Consider the following 14775-nt stretch of genomic DNA (forward strand, 5'->3'; position numbering starts at 1 on the left):
TTCCTTTTTTTTTTTTTTTTTTTTGGTAATATTGCTTACGAATTTTGAGAATGAAAAGGTTAATCTCCGGTTATTTCATATGGCAGTTAGCCCATTCTTTGACACAATTTTATTAGTTTTATTCAAGAAAGAACGCAGCCTTGGTAATATAAGTGGCAGTACAATTACTCATACATACCTTTTAACGGACGTACCATTTTGAGACAATTTTGGACAGTAATTCACACCTTACGATATGCCTATGATTTGATCTGCACATACAATTTTAGACCAAAACCTTAAAGCTTCCAGGAAACTCCTGAACGATCAGAGGAAGAAGGTCCTCAGATCCCTTACTGTGTGTTAGTTCGTTAGCATTTCTTCTAGTAAATGAAACATAATGATTTTAAGCAGACAAGTAATTCTCTCACAAATGGATTGGTTCTGCTAGGCTGAGCAAGACAGACAAATAGTGAAAACTTATTTCCAGCAATAAATAATCAGCTGCTTTCAACTATTTTTCAGGCCAGAATTGTACACTAACAAGTCCATGCATAGGAGTCTCCATCCACAAAACACAGTCATGTGTAAAAAAGGGTGCCGTGGATCTTAATACAAAGGTGTGTGATGTATCTTTCAGATGGGAAGCATTATAAAAATGTTATTACACACACATATTTTTAATATGAGGCAAATGAGACATCTTGCACACAGCTACGGTCTTAGAGCAGCGATCACAATTGAAACGCATGGCTGATTTTAGGGAGAAGGGGAAAAAAAAATTCCGACAAAACCGCAGAATCACAAGGGATGGGTGATGTCTTTTTTACCACCCTCCTTGCCCTACCCCCATTTCAGCATTTTAAACGGTTTCAGCATGCTTTAGAAGAAAAGAAAAAAAATCTTACTTCTTCTTTAAGCTGTCTGGTTGTTCTCCTACAGACGCTATCTCAGCATTACACAGTCAATACAGCTAACAGCATTAATTGCTTTCTTTTTTACTGAGATCAAGCAAGTGGTTCCCTTCACTTTCTCTTGAGCAACAAACAAACAGAAAAAAGTCAGGGTAACGAAAGCATTAGAAGATAGTATCTCCAGAAATAAAATGTATTTTACAACAGCAGGAAACAAATAAGATAATGTGTATAGACTTCAGACAGCCTATAGCAATTTTGTGTTTAAAATGTTAGCTGAAGGGCTCAGAACTCCACGGGGCAGAACTGAAGTGAAATAAGCCAAGCAAAAGGGATGCATTACTGAGCAACGCACCTTTCGACCACGCTCTCCGTAGCATCTAAAGTATACTGCTCCTCTGTGTAATCCCAAACCTTGGAAAAAAAAAAAAATCAGTAACCTCCTCTGCTGTAGTAGCTTCCTACACCTGACCCTACAATTAATAAAAGATTAGAAGGATAAGAATTGCGATGTTTATGAAACTTTTTTTCAGCTCAGCAAGCAGCTCATTTCTTATTCTTAAAAATGAAAGGAGTGGCTGTGTTTAAAAAAAAAAAAAAAAGGAAAGAAAAACAACATAATGAAAAGGAAGCACACACCCATATGGAAAAAAAAAAAAGGCAAAAGGCGAAGCATGCTTATTACAAATGCTTTGCTTATTACAAATGCTTTGTAACCTTGTCACCAACAGAAACAAACAATTAATTAAACAGAAGGGAAACTTCAAGGTTTTCGTTCCCGTGTATTCTCAGAATTTTACAACTGTCCGCACTTCCATCAAGGTCACATGCTGCTCTTAAAACTGTTGTGATAAGTTTTAATATCAAGTGTAACAGCAAACAAACTTCTGGTTAGGGCTGCAACTGTAAATATTTTAACAGTGTCCAGGCAATCCCACAGATGGTAACTAAGAGCAGTGTATTTGACACAGCAATTCAATTCCTGCAGTTCCTAAAGCACAGACAAAGCATGTGTAAACACTACCAGGATTTCTGCTTATGTAAGAAATGCAAATTTGGGGCTTTGACAGATCTACAACCCAACAGGCTTGTGTTAAACATACCCACACATTCCTCTGTCTCTTACTTCGCACAGTTACTACAGCATTTGAACATCAGCAAGAGATCTGCTCTGTTTTAATGGTAATAAACATCTGCCTAAGTACAGCAAATGATTTCTGGATTTGTTTCAGATTAAAAAAAAAATAATCAGTAAACGCTGACTACCGTATGAGCTGATTTGGCTACAGTTCCAAGCTTCATAGGAAATCTAGTTTGCAAGAGGTGACCATGTTCAAGATGAGCAAGATTTCCCTCACTGCTTAGAGCTTTTAAAAGTTACCAACACCAGACACCTGCGAAACCCAGCATTATAGACTTCTGCCTGGCAACAAAAAAAAAAAATTACGCAGCAAACACCACAGAGCTGGTCAGTTATTAAACATTCCGTAACACTGGGCAGGCATCTCCTTCCCCAGACTGCTTCCAGAGCATGACGTGGGTGCAGCCGTTCCCGAGGGACACAACCTGCACCAACACCACTGATGTACAAAGCAACGGCGAGTGTAGGGTTAAAGTCCTTCTCGCAGCAGGCTGCTCCATAGACCAGATCTTCATCCTGCTGTCAATCCCGTGTGCAGACAGCGCAATGTAGTTTCCATCAAAAAGTACGTCCAGCAAGGGAAAACTCTCACCCAGCTACTGAATGAAAAACCTGCAGGGACTAGGCCCTAGTAGGATTTTTCAGTGCAACATCACATATTAAGTTATTCCTTAGTAAACACACACCTTTTTGGCAGCTGTGAGAAAAGCCTGTAACTTCCTGCGGTAGTCATTCACCTCTATCTGGGCTTCAAAAGGACTTGCTCCATTACAATAAGTATTGAAAATGTATCATGCACAACTTAACGTAACTTAACAGGATAGTAGAGCCACTACCTTAAAAAACAGCCTGACTGTACCTGACTACAGCTAGGGCTGTAACTCTGCCATAGTAAATTAAAAATATATTAGTCAAGGTGAACTATGTTCAGCCTTACAGCAGCTGTAGTAGATCCTAATAAAAGCCCAGTCAGTCAAGGTTTGATAATGATTTAAAATTACTTTACCTTCACCTCTCCTTCATTAAAACGAAAAGATCTTCAAGTCTGGGAGATGCCTTTATGCTGAGGTGTTGCACATTTGTAATTCCAGTGTATCCACCATCTTTGTACCTTTTATTTGTCAATTAATTCTTTCCACCTGCAGCTCTTAGGTCGTTTCAGTTCTTGGATAAAACCACTACAAACTGCAATGCTCCAGACAGACTAAAAGCTTCTGTTGTGCTTCACCTGCTTTCTCTGCGACCTTGTTAGAGCCGAAAAACCCAGCAAATAACAACTATGGTCTTGCATATTTCTGCAGAACACTAGCAAAATGCATCCATCTATCCAAGGTGAAGATCACTCTTTACTGCATGCACAGACACTGAAGTTTAGGCAGAGTAAATGACGTGCCATCCAGCGAGTTGGGTGCAGATCAGCGGAAAGCAACAGAGGTCCTGAGGGTCTGCCCGCTCACCTGTGCGCCCCACAGTCCCTGTATAACAGTGTCGGCCACCTGTCCTCTCTGCACACCTCAAGAAGGGTGGTTGTTACCAGTCTTTCAGGTATCATCACCGAGTCGGCCCTTAGTGCTGGTTCCAACTTTTTTGCTACATACCTACCCATCTACTCACCCACTCCTACCTCCTCTCTCACTTGCCAGTCTAATTACCCGCCCACTCACATTTTCTCTTACTCACTCACTAACCCACCCATTTACATGTTTTTCATTCATCTCCCCGTTCAGTTACACAACCTGATCCTCAAACACCTTAAATCCACTCACTAACAGTAATTTTACCTCCTATGCTATGCCCCTCCTCACCTCTCTCATCAACATCCCTACCCTGCACTAAGCTTCCCGGTGGTTTGAGGAAGAGAGTTTACCACCCCAGGCTCCCAAGGTCCACGAGGTCAAGCTCTCTGTGCCACACCAATGCTAACTCACTCCTGGAATCCCTTCTGAATGACTCAAACACCTTCTTCTGACACACTGCGGATGGATGGTGGGGATGAGGACTGCACAGTGCCTTTGCCAGCTTCCAGGCGGGCACGCCACGCACACCCTTGCCCCCACCCTACAAAAAACCTTTATTCAGAGGCTTGCAACACAACCCTCTCATCCTTTGTGGCGCTCTGAAAGGAAAAACAGTAGTAATGCTTCAGAAACCATAGGTGGTCTGGGGTAAAGGTGTGGGATCATGGCCGTAGGCAGCTCTGAAGGGTCTGGCCCAGGCCAGCCCGGTCATGCTCCTGTTCACATCAACTACCTGGTCTCATGGGGTGACAGCCAAACCAACACCTGCTTGTCCTCTTTATGGCCACAAAGTATTTGTTTTGGGGGGATATCGATCAAACTCTTCATGGTCAAGACAAGGGAAAACTTTAGAGACAATGCTGCTTGGGCACCCAAGGCTTCTGGTAGCAAAGACCAAGCCGTTAAGAATAAACAATGAACAATTGTTTCATCCCCAAATTCCACCAAAACAAGTGAAACTGTAATAAGGAACAGTAGTTATGAAGAAACTTTGAGAAAAAGATAGGATAATGGGAAGTAGGGGGAGAAGACTCTAGTAACTACGTTACTACTTCTGTCATTAATGGAAAACTGTAATTTTTCTCATTTTCTCTGTAATACCCTCCACAGACTTGCTGCACACATCTCTTCCCTGCAGTTTAAATGCCACAATAGAGTTAAGAAAAAAAAAAGAAATCACTTAAGTTATACTGGCATAACTCCCCCATATAAAAACATTTTCATTTCTGAGTAAAATTGGCCTTCTCAGGTAATTTTCAACAATTTCTCAAGTGACACCAGAACAGACCACTCTTATACTGGAATAAAATATGCATCTGAGAAATTATACTATTAGCAGTTCAGTTTAAAACCTATCTTCAATCAATATAATTTTCCCAAACCCTGAAGAACTTGAACATGCAGCACTTAAGGTAAGTGATACATCTAAGATTCAAGAGCATGTAATACTATTCTGTTCATATTTACAGGCTGTTAACACCAGAGGGAATTACTGAAAGATGAGAATGTAGACTTGAAATAATATGGTGAAACACAGAAATGGAAAAATTTAGGCCAAATATCAGGCAAAGCAAAATCTCGCCATCAAACCTTGTGGAAAAGACTCCAGAAGACTGAAGTGGAAGGCCAAGTTCTTAGAGTATCTCTAGCCATAAACCGCAGGGAAAAAAAAAAAAAAAACAAAAAAAAAAACCTACCCAAAAAAACCTTTAGCAGAAAACATGTACTGGCAAGAAGATGGTCTGGATGATCTAATGCACTTTCCATCTCTAACATCTATGATTCTGTAATTCCGTAGGAGCGCTTAGCAGAGGGCTGGCAAACTTCTGTAGCAACCCAATCGTCTGATTATTGTGTGATTAATCAAAGTGTTCAATTAAAAGGAGGTCCTTGTAGCTGGATGTTGTAGCTATGCCACGCCACTCTCGTTCAAAGTTGTGCATTACATTGCCAGTAGAGAGCCTGATCTGAATGGCAGGCGTGCAGTAATTACAGAGTTGTGAGTAGCTCTCCTAAACAGGCAAAACAGAATTTAAGTAATTAAAGAGACAATCATCATCTTTCTTGCAAAATGCCCTGGGTCAACTTTTGACAGCAGATTTGATAATAGAGTTCAACCCTGTAACATTTATGCATGCAAATAAATTTACTTATACACACAAGTAAGCGTTTAGTGTGTTTGGATCTATACTATACAGCGTTTTTAACTATTTACTCTTGATTTGTGTGCTGAGAAAATCCTCCCTTAGGGTAAAATACCAGACTGTTTCGCAGATCATGTGTTTTGTTTGCTATTTGCACTTTATTAGGTAAGCATACATGCAGAAAGAAGAAAATGCAGAAGGAGATATGGCACGAGCACACCTTTTATGTTTAAAGCACGTGTATGAGAAAAATGGATCGCAGCAAGAAATTTAAGAATCAGGAAAAAACAAGAGACAAATGCAAAAGAAGCCAAAAAATCTCCAAAGCAGAAGAGTAGAAGAAAGAGGCACACAGATAATCCTTCACAACATGGATAACTGTGCTGTGTCTGCTGGCAGCCCACTGCCTGAACCATTTCTGCCCTGAGATCTTCTTTGGAGAGCTGGGTTTTGCAGTGTTTTGATGTTGTTTGGTGTTTGTTTTTTTTTTTTTCCCTAGCCAATAGAAATTCTATCCCAACTCTGATTAGGATGGGGTGTGATTTGTGAGATTATAGACAAAGGTAAATTTTGTGAGAAGTATGAACAGAAGAACAATCTGCGATGCTGCCTGAAAAAATGCCAGTTTGATAAATGCCATAAGCCGATCTGGCTCTACAAATATTATTTCAGTACTATTTATTTATACTGATGACTAGAAATTTCAGTAAGGGACGGACTCCTCTTTACCACTGTACAATGTTATTAACCCTACTCTTAAGTACTTAGGCTCTGAACAGAAAATGGAAGTACAAAAGGAGTACATCAACTACTCACTGTACACAGATGCTTAAGTTAAATGCAGACACCTGACATCCAGAGCAAAAGGAAAACGGGGAAGATTAAAAATCAACAGATTGCTTGTTTTGGAGAACAAGGTTTCTTGCTTGAGCTCCACCGTGATTAAGAGACAGGGGAGGTGAGGTTTCCTGAACAGGTTGAGCTGAACTTCATGCAGGTGTCACCAAAACGACAGTCCCACCTCCTCCTCTGCTTCTGGCCACCAGCAGTCATGCAGCTACGCAGTGAGCTAGATCAGTTTTAATTTCCCAAAAGAAAAGAAAGGGAGAAGCAAAATCTAGTTCTTTTAACCAGATCAGCAAATTGAGCTGGCTCACCCCAAGGCCACGTGATCATCAGCAATGACCGTGGAAGAAGCTAACCTTGGAATTGGGATCTGCAGAGTGGTTCAATCCATCATGTACGCTCTGATAACACTAAAACCACACCAACTGCAAGACAACATGTAACCACCACGGGAATCCAAATGTATGTCCACAGAAGATAGTACTGTCACCTTTAACCCCACGGTAGGAGCTCACCTGGGAAGCTGGGCACTTTTCCCCCTGCAGATCTCACCTCTTACAAAGTCCTCGAACCAGCAGACTTCAAGCAGAACTTGGGCTGAGGCTGTTTTCTGCCCTCCCACTGGAGCTGGGCCAGCTCAGAGAAATTCAAAATTCACAAAGCCATAAAGAGAAAGCACTGGAGGGCAAGTATGACTCCATGAGAAAGAGACTCCCAGGAGATGGGGCAGAGCTCTATATTCTGGTCCCTTCTCCAGGAATTGCTCATGCCTACTGCACTGAAGATTAGATAAAATGTATACACAGCTCCTTTTATACTAAAGCTTGAAAAACACATCCTACGAGCTATGTAAATACACTTAAGAGCCAGTGAGAGCTCTGCCCTAACAGGAGAGCAGCGTATACCTACCTGTATTCTTGGAAATATTTTTATTTTTGGTGGATAAAAGTAAATCAAAGAGCAAAGCCGAGATCTTCACAGTTATGACTCACTTCTGCCAACCTCATGTTTTGGCAATAAAACTACATATACGCTCTCCCAAGAGCCTGTAATAACAGGTCATATGGGGAATCTCAGGTACCCGCTTAGGTCCTTAAAGTTACAATTCAGGTGCCCAAACTTTGATTAGAAGTTAAACACACCTGCTGGCTTCCATTTATTGCACCAATAAACCCCCGAAGTCACAGCACGGCATGGCAGCACTGCCTAGAGGTGGCCCACTTTGCCAGCAGACGTATGGGGAACAAGTGAGGGAATGAAGACACCAGAGAGCATCGCACACAACTCTACCCTGAAAACACACAGATAAAAGTGGCTTCTACTCATACCTCCATGTTTTTTTTTTTTTTTTTTTTTTTTTAACGTTGGCATTAGCAGTCTAGTAGAGCAACTGAAGAGGAAGCGCTCCTCCTTTCCAGGTCCAATTTTGAGCTCACCATTTTGCATGCAAACTTCAGCTGCTAACTCTGCCTTTGTATAGCTACGGGCCATAAAGAACTTAACTCTAAAAATTTACAAAACAAACAACAAGAAAAAGCCAACTAATCCTCTATACCTTGCCTGTGAACTTTCGCATGGGAATCCCTCAGAGACCAGCTCAAATGAACTCTTATCAAGTAACTGCACAGAACTACATCATCCAGCATTGTGTTGGTTTGCTAGAAGACATCATATACACACCCGCACATCTAATTTCTGATTGTGGTAGCGCTTTCCTTACATGCAGTTTATGGCTTGTGTTTAAAAAGCTACCATTTATGATAAAAGAGGGTTTTTTTGCTCATTTGCTTGTTTTTTTTACAAAATCAAGCCCTTCACTAATGTAATAAGCACTTTGCCTCAGAGCGAAAGTGCTGTTAAAGCTGCCTCCATGTGCTGCTTTTTATCAAGGTAATCTCAGAAAACACAGAAAAATGTAGTTTCTACACCATGTATTTTAAATTCTCCCTATCATATTAGGTGACATTTTAAAAGCTGCAAGGAAATGCAAATACGACAAACATACGTGTAAAAAAAAAAAGTAATCAGGTTACAAAATACATTTTTTTCAAGTACTTTGGGTGTGAACATCCCTGTTCACTGCATCAATGGTAACAGCCTGCTCCCTGAAACAGGTGATTTTCAAGAGCAGCAATTTCCCTGTCCCACAGGTGGGTACACAACAATGAACTGAACATCTAAGACTCCTCCTCCTCCCTCAAACACCGCCTGCTTGTAATTTCTTAGTAAATGAAATTGCTCCAGAGTAAGCCTGAGCAAATTTGATCCACTGCTTCAATACAGGTTTAACAGTTAACAATTTAGGGGCTATAAAAATTCGCAACTTCCTTTCTTTTTATCTGAAATGATAAGAAAACAATTTGTTGTTGTTTTCTCTTGCTTTTTTTCTAAAAAAAAAAAAAAATCCCCTAAGAACATGTTGATAAGCTTACTGTTAAATAAATGATTTTCCAAAGATACGCAGTTACCTTACAAAGACACTTGGCGAAAATCTAACTTCGATTATCGAATTCATATAACGTCCTCCTTTATTTGTTTAATTCAAGTAAAATATTTTCCTCCGCCCTTTCCTTTTCATAGGCTTTTCACACCCACATAACAACCAAATGACTCTTCCCTGACCCTGCCTCCCACGCCTTTTGGTACAACTGCTCGCTAGAAAGTCACCCTGTGCTGGAGCTCTTCTCCCAAGATCCAAAGGAAGCACTTAAGAAAAGGAAATCCAGTACAATGCTAAACCTTCCGCTTTTGGTTGGTTTGACTTTTTTTTTTTTTTTTAACCAGTGGGTCTATTTGCAGTTCTGTAGGGACGTGTGGTGTACAACTGCCCTCCTGGTTGCTGTTTTGGAAAGGAGGGGGAAAAAAAAAAAAATATCCACGAGCACCTCACTACAACTGCCAACTCAAGTGGGTTTGGGAACACAAGGCATCCTGGTGTCACCTCCTGGTGTCACTGCCCAGGGAAGAACAGCAGCAGTGAATTCCTCCCTTCGTGGTGGGACAGTTAGGACACAGCACCAGCAATTCCTACAGCTGGCACCTGGAGGAGACCAGTCACTGAGCATGATAAATTTAAAAAAAAAATAAAATCACTATTCTGCTTTCCCCATCTTCTAATTATCTATGCATTCAAAACAACGCTCTGGAAATCCAAGAGCTACTGTATCACGTATCGGCATCCTTTCTAAATGGAAAACATAGTGAAAATACTGGTAAAGCGATGAAGGAAAGTTAAACATCATTATCCTCATTTTATTGACAACTAAGAATAAATAATGACTTGCTCAAGAAGCAACCCCTCCAAAAAAATCCCTCACAAAACCAGTGGCAGAGTTGAGAGCAAATTCAGGCAGCATAACTTCCAGACCTAATGTCAGCCAACGTGATTCCTTCTAGCCAATAATGTGTCAGTGATTTGGGGTTTTTTTGAGAAACCACTAACTGATAGCTTTTTTTTTCTTTTCCTTGCGATTTGCAGAACCACTTAAAAATAACATCGTTTCTATTCTAGGCATATTTTAGGAGCGGTATCATTATATTTAATTCCAGGGACGGACATCTGATTTTCATGTGAAAGTCAAGCCTGAAGCCTTGTTCATTCAGTGAAGTGTAACAGGAAAATTACAGCGTAGCTGTGACTCCAGGATGACACGATACCAAAGCTGAAGGGCTGGCCCACCCCCTTTGCTTAGTACCAATGTTAGCAAAGGTTTGTAGGTTAAAAGTGGGAGGGAACAGCAACTTCAGATTGTTTTTGTTGACCTGACCGACAGTTTTCTCCCTTATTTCCAGACTCCTAAACTGTGTCAGGCCAGCTAGTGTTTTCTGTAAAAGCTGCTCCAGTAAAAAAAAAGAATACACCTTGCCACGTTCAGAAAGCTGTTAAAGAGCTTTCTTTCAGATCACATTTAGCAAGATATCATCTTAACAGTGAAAATGAGAAGTACATAAACTTACCAACGCTTTATCGGGAGAAGCATCAGAAATAAAGTTTAGGTGTTATTCAGTATTCAGCACCTCAGCTCCTTCCTGGCACAAAATAAATCCCACAGGCAGCAGGTATAAGAACCGTCTCTCCTTTGCTAGTCATACCCGTACGCTCACAGACGTCTTCTGAATCTGCCACCAACAAAAGAAACCACAGTAAGACTGCTTCCCTGATGCTTCATAACTGAGTCAGTAGGTCAACAATTCCTTCGATTTAGGAGCCAGACCAATTCCCTTAAACACCCCTTTTTTTTTTTTTTTTTTTTTTTTTTCTGATTGGAGAAGCCAACTGCCTCCTGCCAGTGGCAGCCCATCTGCTTCCAGAACAGAACCAAACTGCTCCAAACCACCACCTTGTTTTGGCGCAGACATCCGTCCTGACGCAACTCCATTTTGTCTCTCACGTCTGGGAAAAACCACGAGAAAATACTTACAATTGAAAGACAGTCAGGAAACCGGCTCCTTGTGCACCTTGCACGCTGCTGCCGGCTCTCAGCCCACCTTCTCGGTTCCCATCCCCGAGATGGAGTGGCATGAGGAAGAACACCTCACGTAGTAGCCCAGCCTGCCTCGTTCCATGCAAGCATAGAATATCCTGCATGTGCATTTCAGGCGCACTGCTCGAACAAAGAGAAAGCTCAGAAGCTGCTATCCCTCTTCCCGATCCATGACTCAAAACGTCTGGTTGAAAATTGGTTTCGTAATAACCCTTTAGTACCACCTACTCACATCACAGAGTGATTCTTGCAGCAAATGCACAGGAAATCACCAGCGAGTGCCAATGGAGCTACTATTCCAAGAACTAGCTCTTTCAGTTATTCCTTCATCATTTGGAAACGGAGATGCTTTTACTTTCCCTATCGCACAGGATATATTTTTTTTCTTCAGAAGAGCTTTTAACTATGATCCTGTAAAATATTTCGCTGATAAATCACCAGCTGAAAGCTTGCCCACTGAAAAAAAAAAAAAAAAAAAAAAAGAATTTCACAATACTCATTCCAGAAAATACAGTAACTCCTTTCTGGAAATAACTCACTGGACAAAAATCAAAAGGGCAGAATTAATTTCCAGAGACAGTTTGCATCCTGCAGAGCACACAAAGACAGTATAGTCAGCCACGTGCCTTTCTGACCACCAACAGCAGACCCCTGACTCACCCAACCACAAGATGAGTCGCTATGAATGATTTCCTCTTCTTCCACCCTCCCCCGGGGTGCTCTGTGCCACCGGCATATCCTGAGCCTAATCCTGACTTTGATGGAAATTCCAAAACTCATCTCGTAAGGCTGTGGCCACCAGCTAACGATGCAGCCATCTGCTAGCTCCTGCTTTGAGTCACCTGTCAGCAATACAAAAGGAAATTACTCAGCAGCAAGCACGTGGAAGCCCACTGCTACGGTCTCTTGCGGACCCCTTACAGGAATACAAAATTCTGGAGCACTCAAATCACCCTGGAGAAAAAAAAAAAAAAGTGTTCTATTCGCCAGCACTCGCATTCAAAAAGGTGAAACTTGGTTGAAAAAATAGAAGAATACATGACAGGACCGCAGACAGGGAGAAATTTTGGCTGGGTTTTCAATGCCAGCATCACTGAAGCTGCCATGGAAGGGGGGACAAAAAAAAAAAAAGAAGACATTTCACAAACACTAGACCTTCACTGTGCGTGACAAGAAAAATAATTAAAACAACTGAGAGAACTAATCTGTGGCTGCTTAGGAAGTTAACTCTTCGAAGGAAGTGATTAAGTAAGAGAACAAAAGCAAAGTGTTATGTTTATCAAACAAGTAAACTTAACACACGAAGAGTGCTTACTCATGTAAGTAAAGACTGACTACTGTCACAGCCCTCCCCGCAGGCGCAGGTTCACACGGGGCTGGGATCTTGTTGATTATTAAGCAGTTCTTTCAAAGAAATAAATCTTTTAAGAAATACGAAGCACCGCTTTGCCAAAATGCCAAACGCTATCAGAAAGGCAGCCACAATGGTCCTGTGCCTCTTTACGAAACGTCCTTGATCTAGCTCCTATTCAGGACAAAATTCACAAGAATTTCCCTGAGAAGACCCGATTAACCACTACGGTATTTACAAATTCAGTCCAGCAACAGTCATTTTTTTTTTTTTGGTTTCATCACAAATTACACAGCTCACGAATTCAGCCCTCCGAAATAAGCCTCCAAACTTCTCCCAGAAAACAGCAGACGAACAGAAGACAGTTAGTAAACACGACACTCGGAATCTTCAGGAATTTCACAAAAATTAATTAATACTAAAGATTTAATTGTCTAACCTGCTTCTGCATGCAGAAAGAGCCAGACCTGGTGCCTCTACAGTGGGGGAGGGAGGCACTTCTTGTTCCTGTTTCGTACTTGACTTTTTTTCCTGCGCAGGAGATGATCTAATTATTCAACGTGTCAGTATATTGCTTCACCCTTTCTCGTGTGTCTCCTTACATTAACATAATTTAACAATTCAGCTCATTAGAAAGGAAACGAGGAACAAAACAGCAAATTGTCCTTAAAAATCAGTCACAAAGGCAGGAGTCTTCCCACGTTTTGTCCTGTACCTATCCGAAACTCTACAAGAGCACACAACCGACGACGCTGAATGAAAACCAGCAACAAAGCTCCCTAAAACCAGTCCTCACGCTGCTCAGATGTAAGCGTACCTGTTCAAGACACAAGCTTGATCCGTGAGCTCTGCGAAGGAATAATTTTGGGTCCTGCCCGATTAAGAAGGGAAAGAAACTCCCAAATGACAGCCCTTTATTGTTCCCAAACGTGCTGATGCTCAGCTGCAGGCACTATTGGTGAGAGGGGGCTGATGGATCTCATGTATAATAATTGGGCATGGGTGATGAAAGCGAGGGATCAAACCACGCAAGGCTGCTACCAACCGACTTGAAATGGATCTGAAAAACCCTGAAATCCAAATATAACCTGCACGGTACCTGCATTTACATATGTAGGATGCCAGCCGAAGTTTCCGAGCCTTTTTATCAAATGCCTTTTTTTTTTTTTTTACAGCAAAAAGCCATTCAATACCCAGCCCTTTCAGCAGATACGGATTTGAGAGGTATTCTTGTGTTTTAAACCTCACCTTGAATTACTACAACAGGTTTGCTCACGAATTAGCATGAGCAGAGTCCCCGTGGCATACATTAAAACCACCAGTTCTTGGGAAACGTTTCTTCAGCAAGTTTTGTGTATAATAGCAGTGCCTATATATAAACCTGTTTACGACTATTTCTAAAGAAGAGCCCGTTCTGAAGCAGCTCCTTTATTGTGATCGAACATGCTGGATTCGTTCCCAGTTAAGGCTTATATAAGGCCTTCAAGGAAGTAGAAACTTATTTTGTACGAAACCAAGCCAGCATAGTAGTAGGTGCAACGGAATTATCCTGTTATACATTAAGTTTTACTAATAAAAGACCTGCGCTGCAGTCATAAAGTCAAACGCTGCATCCCACTAGTGCAAACAGTCAAATATTTCCTGCCATAAAATCAAAACCTACCCAGCCAAAGGAAAGACAACAGGTAGAAAGAATCTGCTTTTTTGGTATAAAGACATCACACTCCTTAAGATAAAAAACATGTAGTAGCTATAACGGCTCACCTTCATCGCTTGCCCGAGTCTGATTCAACTTTTGTTAAAAAAAAAAAAAGTAACATAGAGACAGACATTCAGAAGACAACCATTTTCAAATGCATGATGCAAGCATTCTCAGTGTTTGGGTTTGTTTTTTTTACAAGTCTGTTGTTGGTATTTTTGGTCTTCTGAACAGATCACTCCACTGGCAGGTACGACCACTTTGTCTAATAAATAACAGAGCTTTCTGAACTGTTGTCCACGGTATTTCCGTGTTCAATTGTTCCCGTGGCCTCTATCGGGAGGGCTCACACCCAGGTGTGCTCGCAGGGATGGCTCAACCAGGAACCCTTGTGAGGATGCAGCACAGGCAAGCCCGTCCCAGGCCTGGTTCCCACGGCCTCACCCTGGCCCCTGACACCACTCCAGCGAGATCCACGCTTCCCAGGAGCACCAGGTACTGTCAAGCCACACCAAACTTGAACTCAGTCTTTAGGACCAGAAGCTGGGTATGTGATCAGGTCTCAAAACTCAAGGTCTTGTACTCAGAATAAAACCACCAAACTGATAAAACTGTAGCATTATGTGCTTTAAAATAGAAAAAAAACCCCAACCCAAACAAAAAACCCACAAACCAACACTATCCCCCCCCCCCCAACCAA

General features: G+C 41.5%; 1 long non-coding RNA gene across 2 annotated transcripts in view; it reads right to left on the reverse strand.

Annotated features, from left to right (window-relative positions):
* LOC113491479 overlaps positions 1-14775 on the reverse strand; it is a 65957-nt gene that overhangs the window by 21172 nt on the left and 30010 nt on the right. The window contains exon 1 of one of the 2 annotated variants that reach the window (XR_003400417.1): positions 10499-10731. The exons of the other annotated variant lie outside the window; for it this stretch is intronic. This is a non-coding gene — a long non-coding RNA (uncharacterized LOC113491479). Of the gene's footprint in view, positions 1-10498; positions 10732-14775 lie in introns of those variants that run through there. 2 annotated transcript variants of the gene reach the window in all.

Source organism: Athene cunicularia (assembly GCF_003259725.1).
Source record: "Athene cunicularia isolate RWA chromosome 1 unlocalized genomic scaffold, athCun1 chr1_part2, whole genome shotgun sequence".
Taxonomy (NCBI): domain Eukaryota; kingdom Metazoa; phylum Chordata; class Aves; order Strigiformes; family Strigidae; genus Athene; species Athene cunicularia.